At 52.9% G+C, this 8,939-nt stretch overlaps 1 long non-coding RNA gene across 1 annotated transcript; it reads right to left on the minus strand.

Moving 5' to 3' along the window:
* Positions 1-5,207: 5,207 nt before the first annotated feature.
* LOC135278500 (uncharacterized) lies at positions 5,208-7,932 on the minus strand. The gene is made up of 3 exons (XR_010345992.1): positions 7,879-7,932; positions 7,451-7,497; positions 5,208-5,979 (listed from the first exon to the last, which is right to left on the minus strand). It is a non-coding gene; the product is annotated as an uncharacterized LOC135278500 (long non-coding RNA).
* Between the last annotated feature and the right edge of the window lie 1,007 nt (positions 7,933-8,939).

An 8,939-nucleotide genomic window follows, 5' to 3' on the forward strand; every position in this document is an offset into this window, starting at 1 on the left:
TGCTGATGTTCAGAACCTGTTTCCACCCCCATCTGGCGGAGGAAGACCCCAGTTTACAGAGACAGGTGGCTCCCAGGACCAGAGCCACCATGGATGCCACAGGACCAGAGCCACCATGGATGAAGGCATCCCCACAGGATGCATCCAGCTGGGCAGGGGAGTGGATAAGGTCTGAACCTGGACACAGGACAAACTGTTATGGTTGTTGCAGCACTTCGTGCTGGAAAATGAAGTATTGAGATTGTCTAAAAGAGACAGTCTCAAGAAAAGGGGAGACTTGAAAAATAACACAGAGACTAGAAATTTTCAGTTCCCCTGAAGTTGCTGAATAAAGCTTTGGGACTAACTAGAAAAAAGATAGAAGGATGTAAAGGTATGCACAAAGGAGGATAAATGTAGCTGGAACCAGTGGAGAAACAGACAGAGGACTAGAGAGGGGTTTTTTGTGAGCTACATAACAAAAACCAACAGTGCATGCCCAAAGAAAAAGTTCAAAGTAAGGTCACCAGTAATACTGAAGCCTTCAGTGAATATGACCACCACACACCCCTTTAGATGACCTCCAGGACCAAAAAAGTAATTCCAGTAAAAGGCGAATGCATGCAAATTAGTTCTAGGAAAGTGGTGTTTGTGTATTAGCTAGGAGGTACCTTGTAATGAATATGTATGATCAGCATGGAGTAAGTACCCTGTTGTGAACTCTCACCACACACATCACATTAAAGGAGATACTCTTCCATGTGTCCGACGCGGATAAAGAATGACTGCTTTCCAATGTTTCAAACGGAATAAAAAACTTTATTTCATAGCTAATATCCTAATATCCTAACATCCTAATATCCTGATGTCCTAATGTGCTAATGTCCTTATGTCCTAATGTCCTTATGTCCTATATGTTCTAATGTCCTTATGTCCTAATGTTGTAATGTCCTAATATCCTAATATCCTAGTATCCTAATATCCTAATATCCTAGTATCCTAATATCCTAATATACTAATATCCTAATATCCTAATGTCCTAGTATCCTAATATCCTAGTATCCTAATATCCTAATATCCTAATATCCTACCCTCTCCCCAAGTTTCTACAACTATATGCTTTCCCTCCAACAGCTCCTACTCTCCCAGTCTTGACGTGTGCCCAAACGGGTAGAAGAAACTAGACGAGGCCCGTCTCAGCATCCTGGTCGTCAGCTCAGACGGGCCGTGGAGGATCCACATCAAATCAGATCGCAGGGGGACGGTGTTGGTTGTCCCCTGCGGCCAGCGCTGCAATTCCCCTCGGTGGCCGCTGTCCCAGCCCGTTTCTTCGCAGGTCATCCTGCTCTCTCCGGGGACGCTGGCGGGGCACAGGGCTCGGTGCCCTGTCACCATCAGCATGTCTTCGGCGCCGGCCACCTCCAGGAGCCGCATCCTCCTGCGCCTCCTGCTGCTGCCGCTGGCGCCACCGCGCCACGAAGGGATGGAGGCGGCGGCGGGGGCGACGCGGGGCCACCGGGGCTGGGTTGTCCTGGCCCTCCAGTACGCGGATGCTGCCGATGGGCCCTTGGCAGGTGGGGCAGGTGGCGGCGGCGTCGGTGGCAGCCTGGGGCTGGATGCAGGCGTGGCAGAACACGTGTCCGCAGGGCTCCACGGTAGCAGCGGGGTTGCGCAGGAAATCCACGCAGATGCGGCAGACGCGCACGGCTCGTGGCGCTGATGGCTCCTGTCTAACCTCGGCCATTGCTGCTCCTGGACTTGGCTGCTCTCGCTGGCAGGACTCGAAGGCTTGGCTCCCACTTCTGGAATTCAGAGGTTTCTCAGTCACTGGGAGCACTCGGAGGCTCCTCAGTCACTGACAGCACTCAGAGGTTCCTCAGTCACTAGGACTAAGAGGCTCCTCTTCACTCACTGGCAGAACTCAGAGGGTTGTCTTCACTTACTGGAGTCACTCAGAGGCTCCTCGGTCACTGGCAGTGCTCAGGTTCCTGGGTCACTGACAGCACTCGGAAGATCCACAGACACTGGTAGCACACAGGCTCCTCAGATGCTGGCAGCAGTGGAAGCTCCTCAGCTGCTCTGGGTCACAACGTGAGTGCTCCGGCACTACCCAACGCTGGTGGTTATAGTAACGCAAGTGTGTCATAATGGTCATGAGTGGTGACAACACAGGGCTCTGAGGGACACACCCAGGAGCCCCCCCACCCACAGAGATTCTATGGCACAAAACCCACCTGGCGGTGGGCTGCACGCCTCAGCGTTTGCCCAGATCCCTTCCCTTCTCTGCCAGTCACACCCACCAGGACCTGCAGAGATCCTGCTCTGCAGAGCTGCCTTCCATGGCGTGTGCTGGGGCTGCACCTCCTCAGCAGGAGCACTCTGCTCGGCCCTTGGTTGAGCTTCAGGAGGTTCCATCAGCCCATTTCTCCAGCTTGTTGAGGCCCTTGTGGGTGCAGAGTCACCCGCTGGTGTCTCAGCAGCTCTTCCCACTGTAGGAAATTCAGCAAACTTGCTGAGGGTGCTCTGGGCCCCGTTATTCAGACCACTATCAAGAAGGAAGATGACCGGTCCCAGTACTGACGCCTGGGCTACACTGCTGATGATCAGCCTCTCTCTCCGCTTCATACTCTACTTAAAAACCAGTATCAACAGTTAAAATCACCTCCTCTCAGGGCAGAGCTTATTTGCAAAGTTCTGCCTCCCCCAAGCCTCCTGCTTTCTCCAAACTCATGAGAAATGTCTGATTGTTATAGATGAAAAATGAAAAATAGCCAATTTTAATAAAAATATAAAAAATAAAAATTATTTCACGACCGTAACACAGTCTCGACAGCCACCAATCAATCGGACAGCCGCCCCTGGGAGGTGATGTGGGTGAACGTGAGATTGGCCTCGCTAGCGCCAATTCCTCCCCGTCCACACTGGCTGCTCCAAGGCAGCAGTTCTTATACAGTTTATTTCGCCCGCGGCAGAACGTCTTTGTTTCTTTCTGAGTTCTTCATATTCAAGTTGGTTTCCTTCTCTGGCTCGGGCTGCACAAAGCCTCCGTCCGGGAATAGAATAATACACTTCCCTGATTCCCGGAATCCAGCATTCAGATGGAAGGCGTTGATGGCCCTGGTCCTCTCAGATAGGTGTCTTGTCTGGGCCATCATCGCTTGGGGTCACTGGGTGCAGGTCCTTGTGAATGCCCATCTCCTGTGCAGCAGAGTTTCCTTCACATGTAAATGTGGTGGTGCCTCTCTGTCCATCTGCCACGGTTTCACCATCCTGGGGAAGAATCTCTCCCCCGCCTTGTACACCAGTAGTTCATTTTATACATATATATATTGATATATCTTTTATTCCCACGAATTACTAACCATATTTATAACACTGACCATTTATCAGCCCCAGTGAGCATTTCCCCCTTCAAATACAGCAGCTCTGGCATACAGCATAGGATCTGTTGAATTGTTTGCTTCTTCCACCACTTTTCCTGAAATATACCTGAAATATACCTGGTATTTTCCTGGAAATACCATTGTAGCACTACACACTGACACCACCACTTGGAATAATTTGTGACCTTTGCAAGGAGACAGGTTGTTTGGCACAGACTCTCCAGCAGCAGGCACTTCAGGGCCTAGCTGCTGCTGCCACCATAGCCCTGCTGTGAAGGGAATGGAAGAGGCTGTGATGACAGCAGGCCGCCCCAGCACAGTTATCCACATGCAGCTGGGCAGCCTGTGCTCACAGCTCAGTCTGCCCCTGGGATTTCGCCTCTCAGAGTGCTGGCTGTTTGTCCCACCTTTCCTATCACATGGTTGGAATTGGCCTAGTGCCAGCTTTTTGTGGCCTTTATGTGCAGGGCTGTAGAAATCTCAGTCTCAAAGCCAAGCTCCCTGTTACATCTCATTAACCCCTTCTTTCCAAGTTCCCAGGGCATGGCCACATTCCATCCAACATCCATCCTGGCTCCCCGCAGGTCTCTCTGCTGCCCTGGCTCAGCAGAGGAGGACAGAGCCAGTCACAAGTGGGGTCTCAGGAAGAGGAACTTGCTTGCAGTTCCCTGATAGGTTTGCAGACATCACTCCTTAGCTCTAGGAGCAGGGCCAGTGGGAGCACTCAGGGTACCCAAAATGAATTTACTGGTCCCAGTTCCAGGACAGGAGGGGGACTGGAGCCTGGTGCAGCCCAGCAGGGGAAAGGCAGCTCAAAAGGCTTTGGCACCAGCTGTCCCTGGACCTTGCTGGCTCTCAAGCAAAGGCCCCACAGCTTTCCCTGTGCCTTTGGCTGGCAGAGGCACCACGGGCCCTTTGGGCCAGCACATGAAGGACCCCTCTCAGCACTTTCCCTTCTCTTCACTGGGCTCCACAGTTCATCCTCCACGCACAAGGGATTCCAGCCACGCCGGGATCTGTGAATCATCACCTCCCTGCCGTGCACACCCGGACACGGCGCTCTCGGCACCGCCCTGGCTCCTGCCCGGCAGCCCCGGGGCGCAGCCCCTGCCCGGACAGAAGGTGGGAGAGCAGCCACCACCAGAGCTCGGCAGAGTCAGGCCCTGTGTTCCTCCCACCCGAGCCTCTCCTGGCAGTAGCTGGCGACAATCTGGATTAAAAGTCACCCGCAAGCCCTGCCCCTGGGGCAGCAGCCAGGGCTCCCGGCGCCTCAGCTCCCCGAGCCCAGCTGGGGCCGCTGTGCTGAGCTCCACAAGCCCGGCCGTGCAGAGGGAGAGCTTCACCCCGGCCCACGGGAGCCTCCCCGGCAGGAGGCCACGGGCAGCTCTCCTCAGCCCAGACTCTCCCAGCCCTGCCCGGCCTGCACACGGGGCTGCAGCTGCTGCAGGGCCAGGCCTGGGCAGGCTCCAGAGCAGGCAGCTCCATCCCCTTCCCACCCAGGCCCTTACACTGCTCGGGCTGCAGCTTGAGCCCCCAGGCCACCCACGCACACAGGGGCTCTCTCCTGGAGAGGCCAGGGGACAAAAGGCCCAACTCTTGCCAGAACAGCCAGCTCCTTCCTTAGAGAGCAGCCTTGCTTCCATCCCAAGCTCTTCCTAACACCTGAACATCTCTGGGAACAGACTGTTCCTTTCAAGCTCAGCAAGAGCCCGAGGCAGCCTTGCTTCTGCCTCCCCCAGCTACCCCCAGTGAGTCAGAGCCGCATAACAGTGACAACTTCATCAGCCACTACTCCCAACCTGTGCCTGCTGTGGAAGGAGAATTAAACTCTTTCAGACCAGAACAGTAATTGAATCAGTTTAATATACAGTCAGCATATTGTAAATGCACTTGAAACTTACAGTATTGCTAACAGACGTGGCCATTGAGCCCAAGACCACCTTTCTAGAAAGGCACAGAGAGGTAGGAGAGTTGGGGCATTTCCCCAGATTAGTTGCAAGTGAGAAGGTGCACATAAGACCTTCCTCCTGGAAGCACCAGATCACCAGAAACTTGTGCTCTTTGAGAGGACTGCTAATGTGCTGGGATAAGTGCATGCACCTGGAGTGACAGCCAAAGCCTCCTGCTAGCCCTTACGTCAGGAAACTCTTGCTGGCTTTTGCATATACTAAAAGAAAAAAAAAAAGAGGGGGAGGAAGAGCAGAAGAGGCTAGCTCTGTGTGCATGAAGTGTCCTTGGTGAGGCAGGAGTGAGGGAGATGTGTGACATTGCTTTTGCCCTTGGCTGGGACAAGGACTGTTACGTGCATTGCTTTGGACACCACAACCACCCTGGGGTGAGTGAGGAAAAAATGCCCCATCTTCCAGTATTGTCACCATGGTTTCTTGCACCAGCAGGGCAAGAGCAAAGTCTGGGCAGACCAAGCACCTGGAGTGGGGACAATGGTGTCACCAAGGATTTGGGTCATCTTCTGTGGCAGTTGAAGTGGCACCATGGTGGTGGGGGGAAGCCTGGAGACTTTTGGCTCTGCAGAAGGCACTGTTCACCAGGGTGGGTGGGTGTGTCTGGAGATGCTAATTCTCAAATTTTGCGTAAGGGTTCTCTTCCTTGAACAGGCCTAGAAGAGAAAAGAGATTTGTTCAGACAGCAGCTCCCACAGTGGTCACAGCCAGCAAGAAAACCAGTCCTGGGAAATAACTCTTTGTCATTTGAGCATCCTCAAGCCTCCCAGCTGCAGTTCTCCCAAAACACCTGCTCTTACTTGAGCAGTGCCCACAGTCAGCACTGTTTCACTCTCCCCTTCTGCACAAGAGGAGACATCCATTGAGAAGCTTGACCTGATGGCAAACTCCTCTCCCAGGCAGGCCATGCACAGTCCAGGTCAAGCAGCCTGCCTAATCTTCCAGAGCTCTCCCCTCTACACAGCCCTTCTGTCAGACTGGATTACAAGCAAAGAGCCCAGACCCAAATTAAATTAAAACTGTTCTTAGACTTGCTTCCCTGCTCCTGCATCGAGACTGGGAAATGGCAAGGCAGGGTATGGGGCTGACTTTTGGGCTAGCAACAAGCCATGTGCCATGCTGTTTGATCCTTTCCCAGCTCAACACTTCTGAAGAAGAGCCACAAAGGACAAGATTGCAAACTCTGGGGTCAGGCTGCAGCAAGACAACTCTGACATGGCAAGACAGACCCAGAGCACAGCCCTTCCACAGGCAGATGCTTCCCATACCAAGAGCTCCTTCAGGCACAGCTTTGCCTGCTCTTTCTTTCCTAAAGGATCCAGCCCATCCAGAGGCCCTGGAATCTCCTGCCTAACCTGTACCTGCAGTGGGTAGCAGCTGCAGGCAGAGGAAAGGTCTCTAGTTTTCCCTACAGCCCCTCCAAAGCCAGAGACCACCAAGTGCAGCATGCATGAGCCCAAGTGCTCCACAGCCAGACACTGGCAGAGCCCCCGGCAGCTCCAGTGGGCAGGCTGGAGGGACAGCGCAACTTCCAAGTTGATGTTCTCCTCAGGCAGGTCCAGACCTGGCCCAGGTCTGTGGGACTCACCTGAGGGGCAGTTCAGCCCCAGGAGGGAGGCTGTGCACTCCCATCCCCAGGGGACTGAGACACCACTGCTGGCACAGAGGAGCAGAGGGATTGGGGTGGGATTAGTGCCTGCTCTGTGCTCCTGCAGCTGTGGGCATTCTGATTCCTACCTGGCCCCACACCTCAGACTGCTGGCTCACCACAGAATTACTGGAGGGCTGTGTCTGAAGGGTAACAGGATTATGATGGTGCTGTGTCTGCCAGCTTCTGCTTCTACCTTCTAGTCAAGCTCCATCAACTTCTCCCACGTGGTAAGCTTGGAGGACACATTCTGGAGAATATTATACACTTCCTCTTCCCTGCCCAGGAAAAATAGCCCTTGTATGGGCTCACACACCATGACCCCAGCATCTCTACACTTACTCTGAGCCAAGAGAAGCAGGGACCATATTTTCCCTGCTGGCCAGGTCTCATCTACAGCTGTAACCATGGCAAGGAGCACAGTTACAGAGGCTGCTTCATCTAAAGCTTAGTTTGAATCACTCACGTCAGCACTGTACCGTATTTTCTTCGGATTTCATCATGCCGTGATTTCATCTCTGCTCTCCTGCGAGAGGCAAACAAAAAAGCCATGAGTCAGTGACTGGTGGTACAAAAGGGAACAAGAAGAGCCAGAGCTCCTTGCTTATTCCCAAACAAGGGAGCTCCAGGCTGGCAGGTTTGCTCAGCCTGCCACCTCAGGGAGTCTCTGGGGACCACCAGAGCCCACACATCAGCAGCCCTCAGGGAGCTGCATACACAAAACTTGTGATGCTACATCCACGAGTCACCCCGGCGTGACACTCCTAATGAGGCTTGTGTGTGAGCTAGGGCTGAAGCAGCCACTGACTGCATGTGCTGAGCCCCACGTGCCTCCTGGCATCACATTTGATGGCACAGACAGCAGCCAAATCATCCTGCAGCCTCAGGGCCTGTGGTACAAACTCACCTCTCCTCCTGCCGCACCCGCCTCTTCTCCCGCTCCCTGGCTGCTCTCTCATCATCCTTGTCCGGCCTGGTGGACAGAAAAACCCCTTAGTGCACTCAGCACTCAGTCCTGCAGCAGCACACGGCTGCATCTGAGCTGCTCCACAATCACGGCACCCCCCAATACTTACTTTTTGCTCTTTTTCTTACAACAACAGCAGCAGCAGCACACCCCCAACATGATCAGAAGTGTTCCTCCCACCACGGACATTGCAATGATCAGGGCTTCAAAGTTCACTGAAGGATTTGACAAAAACGTGTTTAGCTCACACAGACACAATATAGGGTTACAATATAGGATCACAGGATCATTAATGTTGGGAAAACACTCAAGGATCATCAAGTCCAACTGTTCCCCCAGCACTGCCAGGTCTTCCAGTAAACATGTCCCCAGGTGCAACAGCTCTGTGTTTTTTGAATGCTTCCAGGGATGCTACCGCTGCCCTGGGCAGCCTGTTCCACTGTCTGACCACCCTCTGAGTGAAGAATCTTTTTCTTACTATCCAACCTAAACCTCCTCTGGTGCAATTTGAGGCCATTTCCTCTTATCCTACAGCCACTTTCTCTGATCTTGTTTATGAACATACAGCTACTGTCACCAGCAGCTTCAGTCACTGGGCTGGAGATGTGCAGCCACCTGGGAAAGCAAATGGACATTGTTAGCTGTGGATAACAATGTAGATAAACCTATGTAGACATAACAAGTGTTGGTACCCACAAATAAACACCAGCTGAGCACATGTCCCTGCTAACAGGAGCGCTCAGTTACTGGCAGGGAGAAACGCACTCAGGTCAAACTCCTCTGGCAGAAACAGGAGCAAAGCTATCTTAATCACTAATCCAGGTAAAAAGTAACCATTGAGGGAAAAAACCCAACAACTGAAGGCTTCAGGGCTAAGGAATCATCTCTGACAGGGAGGAATTACTGTCCATGGGAGCCAGCCTCAGAAGACATCTCTGATGAGATGAGCACTTAGCGGCATCTGAAGTCCTTGGGCAAGAGATAAACTGAAAAAAAATCTG

Source organism: Passer domesticus, chromosome 11 (assembly GCF_036417665.1).
Source record: "Passer domesticus isolate bPasDom1 chromosome 11, bPasDom1.hap1, whole genome shotgun sequence".
NCBI lineage: Eukaryota > Metazoa > Chordata > Aves > Passeriformes > Passeridae > Passer > Passer domesticus.